At 44.3% G+C, this 18,643-nt stretch overlaps 1 long non-coding RNA gene across 1 annotated transcript in view; it reads left to right on the top strand.

Moving 5' to 3' along the window:
• The window catches only part of LOC146799176 (uncharacterized), a 90,641-nt gene that overhangs the window by 9,510 nt on the left and 62,488 nt on the right, over positions 1 to 18,643 (top strand). Inside the window, exon 2 of the long non-coding RNA XR_014968857.1 lies at positions 1,148 to 1,350. This is a non-coding gene — a long non-coding RNA (uncharacterized LOC146799176). The remainder of the gene's footprint in view (positions 1 to 1,147; positions 1,351 to 18,643) is intronic.

The following is an 18,643-nucleotide window of genomic DNA, read 5'->3' as shown; positions in this document are numbered from 1 at the left end:
TACAGTGATTCTCAGCTTTTGCCGTAGAGCCTTCTCTGCATTGTAACGAACGCCCCATCACGCTATTGTACACTTGGTCAGTTGACTGTGAGACTTGAAAGTAAGTTCTGTCGGGACTTATAGTTCCACTTGGCCCATCCCCTGGTCTATACCTCTTGTTAGTAAATGGTTGAAAACCCATGTTATAGGAAATACCAAAGGTGATAATTGACTGTTACTTCAAAGGGGGCTTGGTGCCAGAGGTTGCATTCTCCTCTGACTCCCCCATCAGAGCTTACTTCCATGCCATGAACAAACATCCCTATCGTATCTCCTCTCTTCCCATCACTGAAATATTTAGGTATTTATTATTTTCTTATCGATAATCTGTACTTGTTATTTCAGAGCATTTTTCTCAAGTATTCATCAATTACCACACTTATGTGTTTAGAATTTGCTAATAGTAAAACAGAAAATGTATTCAATAAAAATAAATTTTTAAATTGTCTTTTGGATGGATAGTAAATGTTATAGCTATAGTTCAAGCCGTATGACATCTTGCTACCTAAGCCTGTGTGTAATACATAGAAGAAAAAAAAACTACAGCAATAGAAAGTTGACACTTATCACAGGTGCCAATGTAGCTCTGCCAATTAGCGCTGACATTGGGCATTGGCAGTGATTGAACCGTCACAATGCTGGATCACTCCTTGCCAGAAGGCAAAGATCAGAAAACTAAGGGGTATATTATCAAGACACGGCGTTAAAATTATCGCCGCTTTAGCGGCAGAAAATTGCCACTAAAGAGGCGCTAATGGGCTTGATAATATGCCGCAGAGAATTCCTATAGAAGCCCATGTTCTGGTGTCAACATGGGCTTCTATAGGAATTCTCTGCGGCATATTATCAAGCCCATTATCGCCGCTTTAGTGTCAGTTTTCTGCCGCTAAAGCGGCGATAATTTTAACGCCGGCCTTGATAATATGCCCCTAAGTACCTTTAAACTGGGTAATTTTAACAACTGTTATTTACAGCACTTAGAAGTGACACGCTAATCAGCAGAAAATTATAAGTTTAAGTTTGATTGCACTTTCTTGAATTCCTCTTGGTTACATTAATGCCACATGTTCCAAACCTTTAATAATATTAAATGCACCTTTTGTCCCAGGATTCCCAGGATTAAACAGCGACAAGCATGAGAGGATACTCTACTTCAATTGTTGAAGGATGGGAGAGCCTTCTCCTACCTGGAACACCCTGCCTCTCCACCTCAGACAGTACCCGTCGCTGTCCTGGCTCTTCGGCTGAACCCCAGCGCAAAGACAAATCAGCAGCCCCTCCTCTTGCCCCCAGCACATGAGACCCTCACGGGTGGGTAGCTGCACTTTACAAGCCCTGATTGATTGAAGGACGATGGATAATTTTTGAAATTATGATTTATTGTTGATTTGTTTTTTTAAATTAACCCAAGGTAATATATTTATATTAGCAAGGGTTTATTCTGTGCCTGCACCAGTAAATGTGTGCAATCACCCCGACATGAGCACACAGACTATTGTTGGTTTTGCGTGTAAAATAGCCTTCCTTAATTAATAATTTACCCAAGTTTCATTTATAGTCTCTTTTTTGAACCAAGAATGCATTTCATAGCTAAACTAATTTGCAAATGAAAGTTATGAACTTACCGCTCTAATTTGCTTTAGTAGAAGGCTTTAATTTGTATCTGTTTAGGAATACTCGTCCAGTTGGTAAATGCGGTGTTGTAAGACAAGTGTTTACCTAGGGGCAGATTTACAAGCCCCATGCATCACTTTTGCACCGCCGTTGCATCACTTTTGTGACGCAGCGACGGCGTAAAAAATACGACCAATTTACAATGTGACGCATCTAGGGAAATGCGTCACGTTGTAGATCCCTGCGTCATATTATACCCGCGCCAGGTATAATGTATGCAGGGTAGGCGTTCCCATGCAAAAAGCCACATAGAACTTGCGCAGTGAAATTTACAAGATTTCACTGCGTCGTTGTACGCCTTTACTGCGTCACAATCCCTACACCTGCTCAGACCAGGCGTAAAGATTGACGCAGGGCTTTTTACATGGGACCTACCTTTGTTTTCTGAAGCATTGCTGGAGTTGCATCACTTTTGTGACCAACACTAACAATGCGTCACTTTTGCTCCAACAGATGCATCAGAAATTCTGACGCATCTGTAATTCCTTGCGCCATGCTGCACTGTATTGTAAATACAGCGCATCCATGGTGGCGCAAGGTAATTTGGAGCTGACGCAAGGAAACTGACGCATTTATGCAGATGTGTCAGTTCCTTGTAAATCTGCACCCTAGTATATACCTGAATGCTGTAGGATTTCACAGTAATGCGCTGTTCTCGCTTGAATAATGGCTCGATAATTAAAATTAAACTTTGAAAACTGCATTTTTTTTATTCCTATATGTTGTTGCTGTATTCCATTAGTATGTTTATTCTTCCAGATACCAATTCTCCTTAGTTTTGTAACTTTAATGATCAGCCAACATACGTTTCGTTTAGGCCTTCGTTTGCAAATGAGCTTTCACGGGGCTTGCATTAGTGACACCCTATGTAACTTATTCTGAAAGTATTTCAGTTCATACGCGTGCATTGTCATATCAAGTCAAGTCAAGTCAAAAAGCTTTTATTCAGTTAGTATACATACAACCACATAAGCTGAACACACATAATGATACATATTAAAAATTTATGACATATATTTGACTTAATTACAACTAATGATAAATCACTGAGCCAGGACCAGTATCTTGCACGGACTGAAAAAAGAACCATACATAAATACACATCAATAAAAATCCGACAAATGTCATTTTAAAAATTGTTACATGTTGCACAGTGGACTAGGAATTGAACAAATTATAAAATCCACTTACAGATAAAGTGATATGTGCATAGTACAAAATTTAGGTATGAAAAATTGTTATTCAAGAAACAAAAATTCACTAATCTAAGAAACATTCCATACCAAGAATAAAGTGACATGTGCCTAGGTATGAAATCCATAACATGATAAAAGGCACCCCCATGCCAAAATAAAACTAATAATAAAAGTTCAAGTGTAGCAGAATAACCTTGCACTAGTTTATTACAAATATAAGTAAATTAACATGGGTGGACATGAGTCTATCTATGGCACCACAAAATAGTCATAATAATAACTTATACACGTATACATGATAGCCATTGTAGAACACGTTGCACAATTCATAAAATTATGGATTTCCTGGCAGCTCTACACTTCAGAATAAAAGATGCAACATAGAAGCAGACGTCAGGGCTTTGGAGGGAACATAATAAGTTCATTGCGTCTGCTGTAGAACGCATATTGTATTTTAAAAGGATAGGTTTCAAATAAAACTTCCTTAAAAAAACATAAAATTTACAAAATAGCAGGAAATGGCAGCAACTTTGTTTAGAAACGTTGTCACATGGGCAGTTTAAATTAGAACCTGCCCCTATAACAGGGAAGGATACAAGATGGTGTACAATGCCTAGTCTTAAACGTACTAAAACAAAACCGTGCGATTTAATAGTCACATCCACCAAATATGACTGTAGCCCACTCTTAAGGCTAAGCTGCCTATAAAAGACAGAGGTTTTTTGAGACCGAAGTAGCTGACTTCTTTCTTCCATCTTATACAGTATGAAAGTGTCTTTAATTTCCTTCTTCGAAAGGGGTATTATATACTCTGAATGAATGTTAATTCCAAACAGAGTATTAAACCAAGAAGTAATGTAATTTATCCACGGAATACGATGACATAAATCTAGCTTAAGGCAGTCTTTAATTACAGACTGTGTGAATGCAGTTTCCTTCTTGTGCCATATTGCACGCCATAATAGTAGAGGGCGTACTGCAGCCAGGTCAGAAATATAATTGAGGCCAGTTTCCTGGTGAATCAAGTCTGTGGAAGCTGCAGCCGGGACACATAACAGGCGTTTGAGGAAGCTGTTTTCATTTATCTGGAGTTGGGCAGTGGAGGAGTAACCCCATAAACCAGCTCCATATAGAGCTGAAGAAACGCATCTCGCATTATATATGGTGACCATGTCCTTTATTCTATAGTCCCCTATTTTCGTTGCAAAACGAAAAATACCATTAGAATTCCTATTTACTTTATGTCCAATATTTACTTGCTCATTAGTCCATTTACCGTTGCCATCAAAATTAATACCTAAATAACAGAATGTTTTAACAGCTTGGATCTTTGAGCCTTCTAGGAAAAAGGAACATGGTGACTTTGATTTTTTTACCACAAGTCATTGTAAAAGTCTTGGATTTATTAATCAGCAATTTCCTGCCATTTATAAAATGAGTAAAAGCGTCAATAAGACGTTGTAAGCCCAAAGGGGTGCGGGAAATTAGGACCGCGTCGTCCGCGTATAACAATACTGAGACGACCATATTGTCAATTTTGGTTGCATCAGCTGAAATATTGTTTAAAGTTGATGCAATTTGATTAATAAAGAGAGAGAATAAAAAAGGTGCCATAACACATCCTTGCCTTATACCTCTACGCACGGTAAAGAAGGGAGTTCGCTCGCCAGTGGGCCCATAGCGTACACTGCAAGAGAGTTTTTTATAAAGTCTTGCTAAAAAGAATACTATCTCCTCCGGTGCACCAAGGTCAAGCAATACTGGCCAAAGGAGCGAGTGGTCCACCAAATCAAATGCACTGCTCAAATCAGCGAAACATAAAAACAAGTTACCTCCTTTCACTGTGGTATATTTATTAATAAGCAAATCCAGATTAAGGCATTGCTCGATAGTCCCAATGCCTTTCCTGAACCCTTATTGAACTGGGGTTAGAATGTCTGAATCTGCAGCCCAGTCTTCCAATCTTTTTAATAGTACCCTACTTAGTACTTTAATTGAAGAATCTAACAATGAAATAGGACGGTAATTACATGCTTCGGATCGAGAACCCTTCTTGTATAGAGGGACAATCAATGATTCTGCCCAAGATTTTGGAAAATCCCCCTCAGATGCAGCATTAAAAATTCTTGTCAGGATTGGTGCCCATAGATCTATTTCGGCTTTATATAAGTCGATCGGGACACCATCCGGGCCTGGTGCCTTGCCCCCTTTACTATTTGCCATCCCTTCCCGCACCTCATCGACGCCAATCATCAGTGGCACAAATGGCCAAATAGAATTATTTAATAAAAACTGATCTAAAAAAACCTTATCTGGATTAAAAATAGTAGATAAATGTTCTATCCATTCTGTGCAATTAACATGGGACGTCAGCTCAGGGATATGATCATCCTTTAAAAAGGGACTATTTATAATTTCCCAGAATAATTTTATATTTCCGGTTTCACTTGCGAAGCCTAGCTTATCCCAGGCATCTGATCTCATCGCCTTTTTATGGGCAAGGACAGCTTGTTTATAAGCATATCGTAATTTACGGACTAAAGTTTTGTCACGAGGTTTGGACTTTAAAGCTAACTTTAAGTTAGTTAATATCTCCGTGCATTCAGAATTGAACCACTTCTTACCAACGTGTTTTAGGCCTTTGGATTTCCGGGTTAAAACATCGCTTATCACCTTATTAATATTAGTGAATTCCATACAAAGTTTACCAGAGGTAACCTCATCCCTTAGACAGTAATGGATGCTGTCCCTACAGCTATTTACCACAACCGATTGGATCTTATGTGGGTCTACACCATCCCATTTGATTCTCATTCCATTCGGTCTGATGGGTAGAATATCAGTAATAGTGTAATCAGTATTAGTCAATTTGTTACCCCATTCCAACAGGACTATGGAAATACTATTGTGGTCACTAACCACCTGTTCAGTTATCCAAAGGTCCATATAGGGACTATTCCTAGTTAATAAGATGTGATCAATATTACTGTTTGCATCTCGGCCAGTGAATGATGGACATTTAATATGGCCCTTTCTCTCGGTGCAATCCAGTAGCTCAAGGTCAAGTTTGGCCATTAGAGCATTAAGGGTCATGCCATAGTCACAATGAGGGAAATGTATCATATCATCCTTAGTCCCTACAGTGGTTGAATAAGAGTTCATATAACCACATGAGTTAATAAATGTGGTGGGACAAGCTTGGATATTAAAATCACCCACCCACACAACAACAGTCAACTTAGGTGAGATATTTAATACATTATCCAATTCTTTTTCCAGTGAAACTAAGCAAGCTCCCCTATCCCTGCGAAAGTTATTATTATAAAAATTGATTAGAACCAGATCCTTTCCAACAGGGAATGTTAGGCGCAAAACTTGACTAAAACTGTCAATTATAGAGTAAGAGATAACTTTACATCCAATCAGTTTAGTTGAGATAAGCAACAATAGTCCTCCCTTAGCTCTTCCCATGGGAGAAGGTATCGCATCAACACAATATGAGGTGTAACCTTCCACAGTGACGCAACCTGTACACCATGTTTCTTGGAAACAAATTATGTCACTTCCACGGTTAATAAAATCCAGCCAAAAGGGAGTACCTAATTTGCTTCCAAGACCTGCGATGTTCCATGTTGTTAATGAATACCCTTCTGGGATCTTGGCGATCTTATCATTATGCCTGTTTGTTGGTACTTCTAAATTCACGATGGGCTCACTGAGTATGCTAGCTGTTAAAATATCAGGCACACTAGAGTCATTTATAACCAGTGACCCATTCGTTATAATAGGTTCCTGACAATTGATAATGACATATCATTTGTAGATAAACCTCTGTAAGTTAAGAGAAGCTGTGTGTCCTTTTTAATGCTTCTGATCTGTGACATGTTGGTGTTAGTCGAAGAAGAAGATGCATACCATAGGAATACAGAGAATCATGTTGTACTGAATAAAAGAAACAATGTTTTCAAATTTTAATTCAAATTAATAAACCATTTTTCAGAAGGGCAGAGTACTTTCCTGTGAGGTGCAGGTACCCATAACCATTCCTTGTTACATCACAAAATGCACCAGAGAAGTTTAAGGTCGCATATGAGTGCACAACCACACACACATTTCTATAGGATTCCCAGCACACCAATCAGGTTATTTTATTGTGTTTTTGTTTTAAAGTTTTATAACAAGGTACTGTAAGGGGCTGGAGAACATAACAATGCCTCAATGCAAAATCTAGAACTACATGAAGACGTCTAAAGCGGCAGTTAAAATATTGACTATAGCACAACCATTTATTGAAGCCAGGATTAAAAAGCAGAATGGACTTTTTCATAGCGTAAAGAACTGTAGTAAAGTTCTAGAACTAAATACGTGTTGAAGAAAGTTGTATGCTAAATGTGAAAATACAGATTGAAAGCTTATCTAGAAAACATTAAGAAAAACCGTAAAAAATCCAAAATTAAACATATTATTTTTCAAAAAAGTACTATGATTGTTGACAAAAAAATCACTGCAACAAATAGCACGGTTGAAAATGCTAGGCCAGGTATTTTCTAGATAACATGATATACCTATGGAGTAAAAACTCTACATCAGCTGTCCCCCTCTGGTACGTAAAATGAGGAGTTTTCCTAATTTCCTTTCCTCCCAAGCAAAAATCTCTTTGTTTTTGACCACTTTTTATTTCAAAAGATTTGGTGTGATTTGTCTTGAGTCCTAAATTATCCATAGAACTGTTAAATGCATCCAGAAAAGACTGAAGGCCATTGACTTTTCTTGATATGAGAACTGCATTGTCTGCGTAAAGTAGCACAGGGACTTGGCATGAATTAGCCCGCAAAATATCTTTCCCTACTCTGCACAAGTGATCTCCAAGGCCATTGATGTAAATGAAAGAAAAGGATTGGTGCTAATACGCATCATTGTCTAACCCCAGCAACAGAGGGGAACTCTTCTGTTAAATCCCCATTCCTGATGTAACAAACTCTTGCTGTGGTATGCACATGGAGCCTACTGAGCAGCATTATCAATACCTAATTGTGCAACTATTGACCATAATTTAGAGCTGTCCGCTGTGTCAAAGGCACATGTTAAGTCCATAAAGACTATATGGACACAGCTTTTTTTTGCCTTTGTGTATTTTTGGAATATAAGAGATAGATTCAGGGACTGCTCTTTAGGTCCAAGAGCCCTTGAGTCTCAGATGCCCAAAGCTCCAATTTAGCCAAGATTACCCTTTCCAGAATCTTTACTGTGCTGTCTAACAGGGAGATTGGGTGGTAAGATTGGGGCTGGCTCTTGTCCCCCTTTTTAAAAATGGGGATGATAATAGCCTCCTGCCATGTCTTAACAATGGGGCCTACAATTGCACATGTGCAGAATTCAAATCACAGCGGGCTGAAGAGTCTGAGACCATATTAACAGTCTGGGCGTTTGTGCCAAATATTTTTGAGAAATGGTCGACCCAGTCTTTGGCTGATACAATGATCTCGGCTTTTGTCATTTCATCATTCAACTGGTTTGGGAAATTAGCGACCTGCCAGTAGGCTCGGGGTCTACCAAGGTGCTGCGGTCCTTAGATCTTTCGAAAGCTTCTCTCTTATTTCAATCATTCTTTTTCTGATCACTTCTTAATAGGTTTTCCTAGCCAAGATTATTCTTGCTTGATCTTACAGATGTTTGCTAAGAGCAAGCTTTAGAGATTTGTGGGCCTTGGAGCAGGCACTGTTAAACCACCCAGGACTGTTACTAATCTTTTTGGCGCTTTTTAGGTATTGCCTAGGCAGCGCTTTTGCTCTGTTTCTTATAGACATGCTGTATCTATAATATGAGCTTCATGCACCGCCCATCTTTTTGATTGGTGCCTTTTACTATCCTTCATAAATTATATTTTTTGTTTGGTGAATATGCTTTCTAGTCTCTCCTTGTTGACTTTTGTAACTTCCCATGAGGACTGCCTGTTACGCATGCTCTTACTCTTACCGCTATTTATGATACTCTGTGAGCACTCTCTTTTTTGGGGCTTGCCAGCTGCTTGATTCTTTCCCTGACAACAACACGCTTCTATTGTCTTGTATTTACGGGGTTGAAAAGAATTCAACCACTGCCAGCTTCTGTCCCTATTTCGAGTCTGCCATTGTTTCATTTTATTATTATGATCGCATTCGCTTTGCGAATATCTTGTTTAGTATTTAAAGGAAGTTCAACCATTGCTGGTTTCTATCTGTATTTAGAGTCTGCCATCATTTCATTTTATTGTTACAATCTGCTTTCTTTTGTAGGCATGTGGAGAGCCAAGCTTTGAACCTGGTTCACCAGTCCCAAAATCGGGAACACTGTATGTTATGCCAAATCTTCTTAGCCCGCTAACTTGAAAAGTAAACATGTTTTGTTTTAATGAAAGATTGCCTTTAGTATCATATTAACGTGGTTTTGGGGAAGAGCTTTTTCGGGTTTCTTTACATGTGCTGGGCTTATTGTGAGTTTATTTATACAAACTCTAATGCTTGCTAATTTAGTTGGCAGGTCAGCTGTCGAGAAGGTATACCTGTCCTTTCATTCCTCTCCTGGGGCCCTCCTCACCCCTAGACCATGACATCATTAAGAACACAATTGCTCCATGAGGACAACAAACCAATGTACCGGTGCAGTCGTGCTAAGTGTCTTCAAACACAGTAATAGTAATATCTTACACAGCAGGAACTGTTGATGTACCTTTTGATTGACGAGTCAAACAGGCCGCATGTGCTTCATATTTCAAACATGAATTGTGTTCACAATACCCCTTCAATTAATTGTGTACACAATACGCCTTCCCGTATTGCTGTCTACATTCCAGAGAAACATGACATAAATGTTTCTGTGGTGCAATCGGTTAGGGCATTTGACTCTTAACCAAAAAGTTGGTGGTTCAAGACCACCAAGGGACAGTGGTCTATTTTGTGTTTGCGTCAGCCACAAGTGTTGAATTTTTTTTTACTATATTTAATTAAATAAAAACGGTTATTTTATATGCCACAATTTGGCTTCACATTTGAACTTCCTAAAATTACATTATTCTAAAATGAGGAGGAACTAATTTTGTGATGGGGAAAGTAAGATGATATTATATGAAATAAAATCAGGGCACGTGGCGAAGAGGGAATGTATAACTGCAAATTCGATTTTCTGAATTGCATTGTTGGTTATATTTAGTTCATACACTTTATAATTTATATGCATCCATGACATGACATGATTCTGGTGGGAGACTCCCAATACATTAAGCCAAAAGTTTCTCCATTTTAGCGGTCTCCAACCTGAAACTACCTGCGACACCCGGGTCTAGAGCAGGAGCATTAAACAACAACAACAGGCTTCTAAGTGCATGGTGGCTGATGTCTCCCCCAGGCCACCCCCGGTGCTGCCCAGTGAGAGCAGCAAGCCTTCCAGTCCAGGAATCCCTTCTTTGAGGGTGAGAAGGGTAATCATGGTGATGGGAAGTATGGATGTTAGACTCTTAGGGGCATATTCTCAAGGACCGATCGCTGAGTTAGAGGCACTTTATTGCTGCCAAAGTGGTGATAGACTCATCGCACTATTCACAAGCTGGTGCTAACAGACGATATCACCTGTTTTCCGGCGATAGCAGCTGCAAAAAACATCGCCACAGATGACTCCCGCAACTAACGCTAATGAGATGCAGAGTAGGCGTTCCCGTGCAAAAAGCCGCAACAACACTACTTCGCAACATTTTCAATGACCAGCCACATCGGCGATAAGTTCACAAAACATGCGATAAGGAGAGTTAGCAGCAGGGATTTAACACCTGCTCTTACCTGGTGTTAAGTCGGATGACCCCCTGCACCAAAAAGGGAGCCCATCCTAGAGACACACCTGAAGAACAACAGATATCATGGAGCTACTTATCATGCAGCTCGGAGCTCCAAGAGGGCCACAACACCCACCGCCACCCCCCCCCCGGACCACCACGTTCCCCCCCCGGACCACCACAGAGGCAGTGCAGACAAAGACAGCGGACCTTCAGAAAACGCACCAGCCTCACAGACTTAACACCAGAGGATGTCATTGCCCACTACAGGCTCAAAAGGACAACCATCCTATGCATCCTGACCATCATTGCCCACAGGCTGACGGTACCAACAAAGCAGACAACCAACATCCCTCCGCAGACAAAGCTGCTGGCTGTGCTGCACATGTTGGCCTCTGGGGCCTTCCAACCAACAACTGCCAGAGTCGGAGGAGTCTCATAGCCAGCCCTATCCAGGTTCCTCACATCTGTCTTGGATGCCATCATCAGCTTGGTACCCCAGTACCTACAATACCCACACACTGCGCAGGAACAGCTGGAAACCAAGCAAGGCTTCTACACTATAGCTGCCTTCCCGCACGTGTTGGGGCAATCGACTGCACACTTGTACTCCTCGTGCCCCCTGCCGCCACTGCACACAATTGCCGCAACAGGAAGCACACACATTCCATCAATGTGCAGGCAATAGTGGACCACCGGGGACTCTTCACCAACTACCCAGGAAGTGTGCATGATTCCTTCATCTTCCGACAGTCCATCATCAACCAGCGCTTTGAGGCTGGCACCTATGGGAATGCAGTGCTCGTTGGTAAGCACCAATTGAACACACCACACATCTCAACTCCACAATCATGCAACTCACAACTCTGGGAATGCACATGTTACAAACTCACACACAACATGCCAAACAACATGCCCACCTACCAGACACGACAGCACAGCTTACAGTAGTGACCTGGGCAAGCCATGTACACGAGCCATCAATGGCATGGCACCTCAGCCACACAATAGCAGAATGTGGGGAGAAGTGGGAACCATGCATGTGCGACGGAGGCAAGTGACCCATGAATGAGAATGTACACAATGCCAAGTGTGGTGTGGATGCACTGGCCAGACTACAGTATGGAGACCACAGAGATGCCCATGTTGACATATGCTGCTGGTGTTTGGAGTGTAGTGAACAGTGGATGCAACCATGTCACCCCAGGCAGTGGGGAAGAGCGCGGAAAGTAGTTCATTACCTCCCCCCCTGTAAACGTGAGCGGGGTGGGCTGACCCGGCGTACACCAGGCCAGCGTAGGAGTGTGAATAAAAAGCCCGTAGCACTGGGCGTGGTTCTCTTCCAGAATGGCCAACATGTCTGCCAGGGCAGCACCTCCCAGCACGCCACAAGGCCGACGCCGTGAGCGGCGGTGCCTGCGACCATGTGCGCCTACTGCACCCCAGGCCGCAGGTCCCCAGACCCATCTTAACCGCACCGGCGCAACCAGGCCACACCGCTCACCTTTTGACACCGGCGTGTGCCAAACAGGGCCCACCACGGGGCCGCGACCTTGGCAGCCTTCTCAGACCATCGCTGTCCTCACTGAGACAGGCCGGCAGCACTCCTTTCTTGTTGACGTACTCCACCGGCCTACACAGCGGTCAAGTAGGTCACACATTTGGAACTGAGTCTTGATTATACAATGGCCGAGTACACACTTTATGGCTGAGTTGATATCACTATACTCCCTTCGATGTGGTGCCACCAACTCTGTGCATAGCATCCTAACGACACCTGTCTGTGATCCCTTGCTGACTACTGCCTTCGGCCTACGCTGCGGTCGAGTAGGTCACACATTTGGAACTGAGTCTTGATGTCTGTATGGCAAAGTTCAAATCATTGTACGCAAGGAGAGGAGTAAGAGGAAGACGTGGGTCAGTCCGGATGGAAAAAGGATCCTCGTTACGGAGGTGATCGAACACTACCAACAACTGCTCTGGTGCCACTAACTCTGTGCATCGCAAGCCAACAACACGTGGCTGTGGGCCCATGCTGACCGCTGCCTCCGGCCTACACTGTGGTCCTATAGGTCACACATTTGGAACTGAGTCTTGATTTGTCCATTGCAGAGTTTACATCATTGAACAGGCATCATTGCAGACTGCATCCCCTTCCAGCTCTGGTGCCACTGACTCTGAGCCCCGAAAGTCACCAACACTCTCTGGTTGGACTTTGGTGGCGTCTGAGTAAATGGCCTGGGGGTTGTCTTCATCATCATGTAGCTGATTCTGACTTGGTGTTGAGAATTAGTCTGTAGTATTCATCTTCTCCATATTGCCTATTTCTGCTTGTACTGCCCTCTGCATCATGCCCTGGAAGAACAGCTTCTACTGTCCCCAGAAACACTCTGCGACATTCACCTTGGACATCAACGAGGACCCGCTCAGCTCTCGTGGCCCGACCTCAGTGCACCGCACGTCACCATCCCTTGCGGGTGTGCCTGTGCCGGCCGCACTGCATTCAGGTCCACTTACTCTGTGCAGCTAAAATCATGGACCCTGTCTGATTGAATATTGGATGGCCTCTGGGTCGATGGCCTGGGGGTCCTCAACGCCATGTGTCTGTGGGCCTGCGCTAACTGCTGCCCTGCCCGGAAGACGCATCACCGCAGGAGGCACACGCCACCACCGCCAGGACCACCTCCAACCAACAACTGCCAGAGTCGAAAGAGTCCCACAGCCAGACTACCGGAGTTGCTCACACCTGTCGTGGATGCCATCATCAACTTGATACCCTGCTCAGCTCTTCATGTGCCACTCACTCAGTGCACCACAACTCATGGGCCCTTTCTGATTGAGTTTTGTGCTGTGGACTGCTCACGCAGCAATGTCACCTCAGGTAGTGGAGAAGACCTGGGACAAAGATGGGGAACATGAGGCAGGTGTAACACACCCCACTGCATCTGCAGATGGAATATCCCGAAGGGACACAACCCTAGACAATCACATAACATGAGCACGCTCAGCTCTGGTGCCCCAACATCAATGCACTTCGACTCCCGGACCCTTCTGATTGCATATTGGGTGACCTCTGTACTTGCTCCGGCTACCACCATGATGCTTCGCAGTTGTTTGTGTTATGTTGGTGTTTTCGGTTCCCGCTTAAATAGTGATCACTGTTCAAGTTGTTGCCAGCAGCAACCACTCCATGAGGGCTGGCTTACACTCACCCCACACCCATCCAGCACAGGCGTCACTGTACATGTGACCGTGGCAATAAAAGGGGCCGGGCGCACGTGCCCGTAGCCAGTTCCACAAACTATCTAAGTGTGTCCATGTGGTCATTATATATGCATGAGAGACATCGGAGCTCTGGGCGTGGTCAAGTAATGGCCTTGCCAAGGCAGTAACTAATGCGTGTGTCTATGGTGTGGTGTCGGCGCCACCCGTCACGCAATGGACAATGTTGCAATGTTTCATGCTCACGGAGTGCGGGCTCGGCCAAATGAGGGAGCGCAAGCCCGCTCGGGGTCCGGGATCATACATGCTAACTGTTGTGTGTGTCGCCATTACTGCAGCATAAGCCAAAGGTCTACCCTTAACCGCCTCGCGAGTTCAGCCAGCAATAAACTCTACATCTGTTTCCGCCCTGTCCTTACCATAGGCCTACACACACGTGGCTGCCCAACTTCAACGCACATCACCACAGTGTGGTAGTCAGGCTTGTGGACATGCGCAGACAGGCATGACAATGGTGTGCCGTAGGAGTGCAAGTGATGCAACCGCACTGCGCACTGTAGTAAATAGGCTGGGGGGGAGGAGCAGCAGTGAGGCTACGTAATACATATTGATGCCACTCCTTTGCTACAAGCAGTACATGTCAAACAGGAATCACTAAGACACACATATAACACACCAAGGAACCAGTGAGCCTGCCAACACATCATGCTGAACCAACTATTGACTCATGTCTCTCTGCACTGTCACAGGTGACCAAGGATATGCACTCTGCCCTTGGAAGATGACACCCCTCCGACCCCCGAATACACAGGCCCAGAGGCAGTGCAATGCGGCCCACAAACGCACCAGGGGCATCGTGGAATGCACATTTGGCGTGTTGAAGTCACGTTTCAGGTGCCTGGACATCACATGTGGAATGCTCCTGTATAGCCCAGACATCATGTGCAAGATGATCGTTGCATGTTGTGTGTTGCAAAACATATGTGTACGCACCAATGCCCCATGGCTACAAGTGCCAGATGCACCGGATGATGATGAGGAAGAAGAGGCATGTGGACCACACCCCACTTTAGCTGCAGCAGGAATAGCCTGTAGGAACACCATCACTGACAATTTCTTCACATGAGCATGTCACATTGTAACAGTCCTTAGCAGACATGTGACAGTACAAAATGATCACAGGCACTGCATGTGCAAATAAATTCTTTCATACACATTCCCTGAGTGCATGTCACTCCTGTGTACAGGCACATCACTCTGACAAGTGTAAGTGCAACATGTCGTGCTAACGATTTCAAACATTTGGAATAGGTTTTGGGGGTGTCACGTCTGTACAGAGAAGCTGTTTGGGGTGTCACGTATTCTAAATGCCATTTCTGTGTGTCAGGGATAGTACGGAATTCCACATATCAGCGTCTCACATGTGTCCCACTTAATTGCATATACGCTGCCATTTGTGACCTACAATTGACAACAGGGCTTCTTTTGGGGTCAGATATGTACCACCATGATGGAGGGATGCACCCTGTGACTCAAGTCCCACAACATGTGCAACATGGACATAAGGGGGAATCAATGCACCTACATTCGTACATGCTTTCATACTTGATTAATCATGTACATCACACATCTGTGTGTATTGGTAGGTAATTATTCACGTACAGTGGAGTGTTGAAACTGTCTTAGTACTGGGCCATGCAGACAACACTTTACAATGTTGTCCCATGGAGGGCCAGCCAGAGTCCTATAGGGATTGACAAGTTACTGGGAAGGGAAAGAGTCCAGTCCACAGGCTGATTGCTGTGTCATTGTTTTGCAAACGAAATTTGGCAGTCCCTGTCGAGGTGCAAGGTCAGTGTGGCTGGGTGTATCGGGGGACAGTGAAAGGTGTTCTTCTAGGGCAAGATCCAAAGTGCAGACCCAAGCAATGAGAAGCCAAATGGCATAAATGAATGCTACTGCTTCCTACTTACCACTGAGGCAGATTCATCCTCGCTTTGGCCTCTGATGTTTCATGTGCCTCACATGTGGGTGGTGGTGTTTGGTCTGCAGCACTGTGTGACACTGACACATCAGGGGGCAGAGATGTAGATGTAGAAGTAGCAGCAGCATTCATCTGCGAAATGTCTTGTGGCATCACTCCCATGATGAGGATCTGCAGGGCATGGAAGATCCCATCTACAGCTTTCTCGTGTGCAGCCGTGGTAGCCATTCTTTGCGCCTGCATCCACTCCTTGTTCTCCATGACCCTCCTCATGTTTCCCAAATCACGGATGACATCGTTGTAGTCACTCTGACTGGACAGTTGTTGTCGTCTCCGAGTCATGACTCCAGCAATGCCAGCCATGGATTGTTGGAGGGCACGGGGCGGACTGTGGGTGACAGTTAGGGAGTTTTAGACATCCACGTATGGCATCCAGTTTGGCTGCCATGAGTTGGAACCCCAGCCGCACCTGTTCAGCCAGCCCCCTCTGGCAGTCGAACACACGGCGTTGGAACGCCATGTGTTCTTCCGTGAGGTGCTGGGAGCCAGACGTGGTGGTGGGTGCTTCCTGCTGTGTGGTCTGTGCAGGGGGTCGGCTCACCTCGATGGTGCTGGGCTGACCTGCTACTGGAGGTGGGGTGTGGAGGGTGTCCATGAACCGTTGGAGTTCATCCAGGTCGATGTCCTGGTGGTCATCTCCATCATCACTGACGTGATGTAGGGTCTGCTCTGCAGGAGGTGTTGATTGTCCCTTTGCAATGTAAAGGGGAGATGCAGTTTCACAGTGTTTTCCATGTATGTTGACGCTTTGGCGAAGTTTACATACAGACTGCATGGCAATGTACATTGTGACTGTTTGTGGTGAGTTGCCTATTTGATGTGGGACAGTGGACATTTGTACGACATCAGGGATGTGAGGTTGTACAATTACTTGTGCATGTGATGCCATTGTGCCCATCTCCCCCGTCCCCCCAATCCCTGGTCGGTACTCACCCTGTTGATGTTGTGTCAGGTCATGTTGAGCAGTGTCCGGATCCCCAACTTATGGCACCGTGTCCCGACTGATGACTGTGGTCACCATTTTCTCCATGTCATCCAGCTCCTGGTGTGCCGCTGGACCCCCACCTCCAATGAGCGTTGCTGCTTTCATGTTGGCATCAAGTTTCTTCTTGGTTTTGGCCTTCACATCATTCCAGCGCCTCTTGACATCTTCCATTGTCCTCCTCATTGCTGCAACTGCATGGACATGGTCTGCCATATTTGCGTCTTTTTTGCCAATGACACGTTTGCGGTGACGAACAGTTGTTGATAGTGTTCTATCATCTCCACAACGATCCTGTTTTCCTGCGGACTGAACCGCGTCTTCCTCTTCCTCTTCTCCTTGGCCTTCCCCGAGGTTCCCTGCTGGTCATCTGTGGGGCTTGTGGGGTTTGCGTTGTCCTCTGCAGTCGGTCCGGGTGCATCCTGGGTGCTACGCAGTTTATTTTTTTGGGCCTCTTTTTTGTTTTCCTTTTATAGTGCATTTTCCCACATGATGCGTGGGAATTGCAGGCCTGTCGCTGGTTATCGCTGATTCTTGTAATGCGATTGGCACATCGCAACTTTTTTGACGTTTGTGTTTCACTTTTTTTGGCATCGCGTTCGTTTTAACGCAGATCATTTGGGGCGTTATCGTGAGACTATCGCATGGTGCTGCCGTGTTGAGACTACAACGTTAACACGGCATTATTTTCCCACGATAGACTGCGATGTGCAAAGTTGCGTTAAGCAAATTTTGCGATAATTAACACACGTTCTTGAGAATATCCCCCTTAGTGTATTCAAATATCTTTTAAGCTTTCTTGTTTTTAGACTTGTGCCTTGCTGTTCCCCCATCAAGTACCTCCCTGTTTTGCCACTCCCCCTCCCCGGACCTCTGCTGTCCATTTGGTTTCCACCCAACCTCCTCCCTAGTATCTTTTATTGAGGATTTCCTTTCCCCACACCACCCTTGCATCTTTAGAAAGTTAAGGAATGGCCATAGAGAAGGCTGTTGATGGGATGTGTACCTGCAGCCCTGGGTTCCTAGTTGTGTGGTGCTTCCACAGCAGTAGCGGCTCCTGGTGGGAGTGCTGCCGGGCGCTGACGTGGGGCGGGGGAGGGGCAGGGTGTGGGGTAGTAAACACCAGAATACGTATGAATGCAGGTAAGTAGACAATTAAATTAATAAAACGAATTTCGTTGCGCGCGCTGCATTGCATTTGGCTAACACTGCTTTACGCAGAGTTACGACCTGGGTAAAGACATTTGGAAATCATTGAAAACCCTTTCATCATCCAAAACACGGGCTGCAGCGGAAGATGTGGTGTGCACATATTGACTTGTAATATTTGCGATACACGCCCTGCATGGTTAATAATGGTAGGAAGACCTTGAGAGTTAAACGCGCGCATTTGATTAATGGTGCAGTTGAAGACTGCAAGTTCGAATTTTGGCAAAACTAAATTCAGACTTCCATGATTAACCCTTCTGAGGCTGGTAACTGCGTGCAACGCGTTAGTGAAAGTAACATCACTCCTGTAATTTAGAGCGCTTACTTTAGGGATGAAGTGTATTACGAAGTGCTACACACAATTATGTTATATATTCTTTATTTGGCATTCGTTTTCAAACACATAATTACATTAAAATGCACATTCAAGGAAATTGCGCAACGTGTATAGATTGTGCACATTGTGATGTGAT

This window comes from Triturus cristatus, chromosome 9 (genome assembly GCF_964204655.1).
Source record: "Triturus cristatus chromosome 9, aTriCri1.1, whole genome shotgun sequence".
Taxonomy (NCBI): Eukaryota; Metazoa; Chordata; class Amphibia; order Caudata; family Salamandridae; genus Triturus; species Triturus cristatus.
The sequence above is the reverse complement of the archived record's forward strand: the minus strand, read 5'-3'. Positions and strand labels throughout refer to the sequence as shown.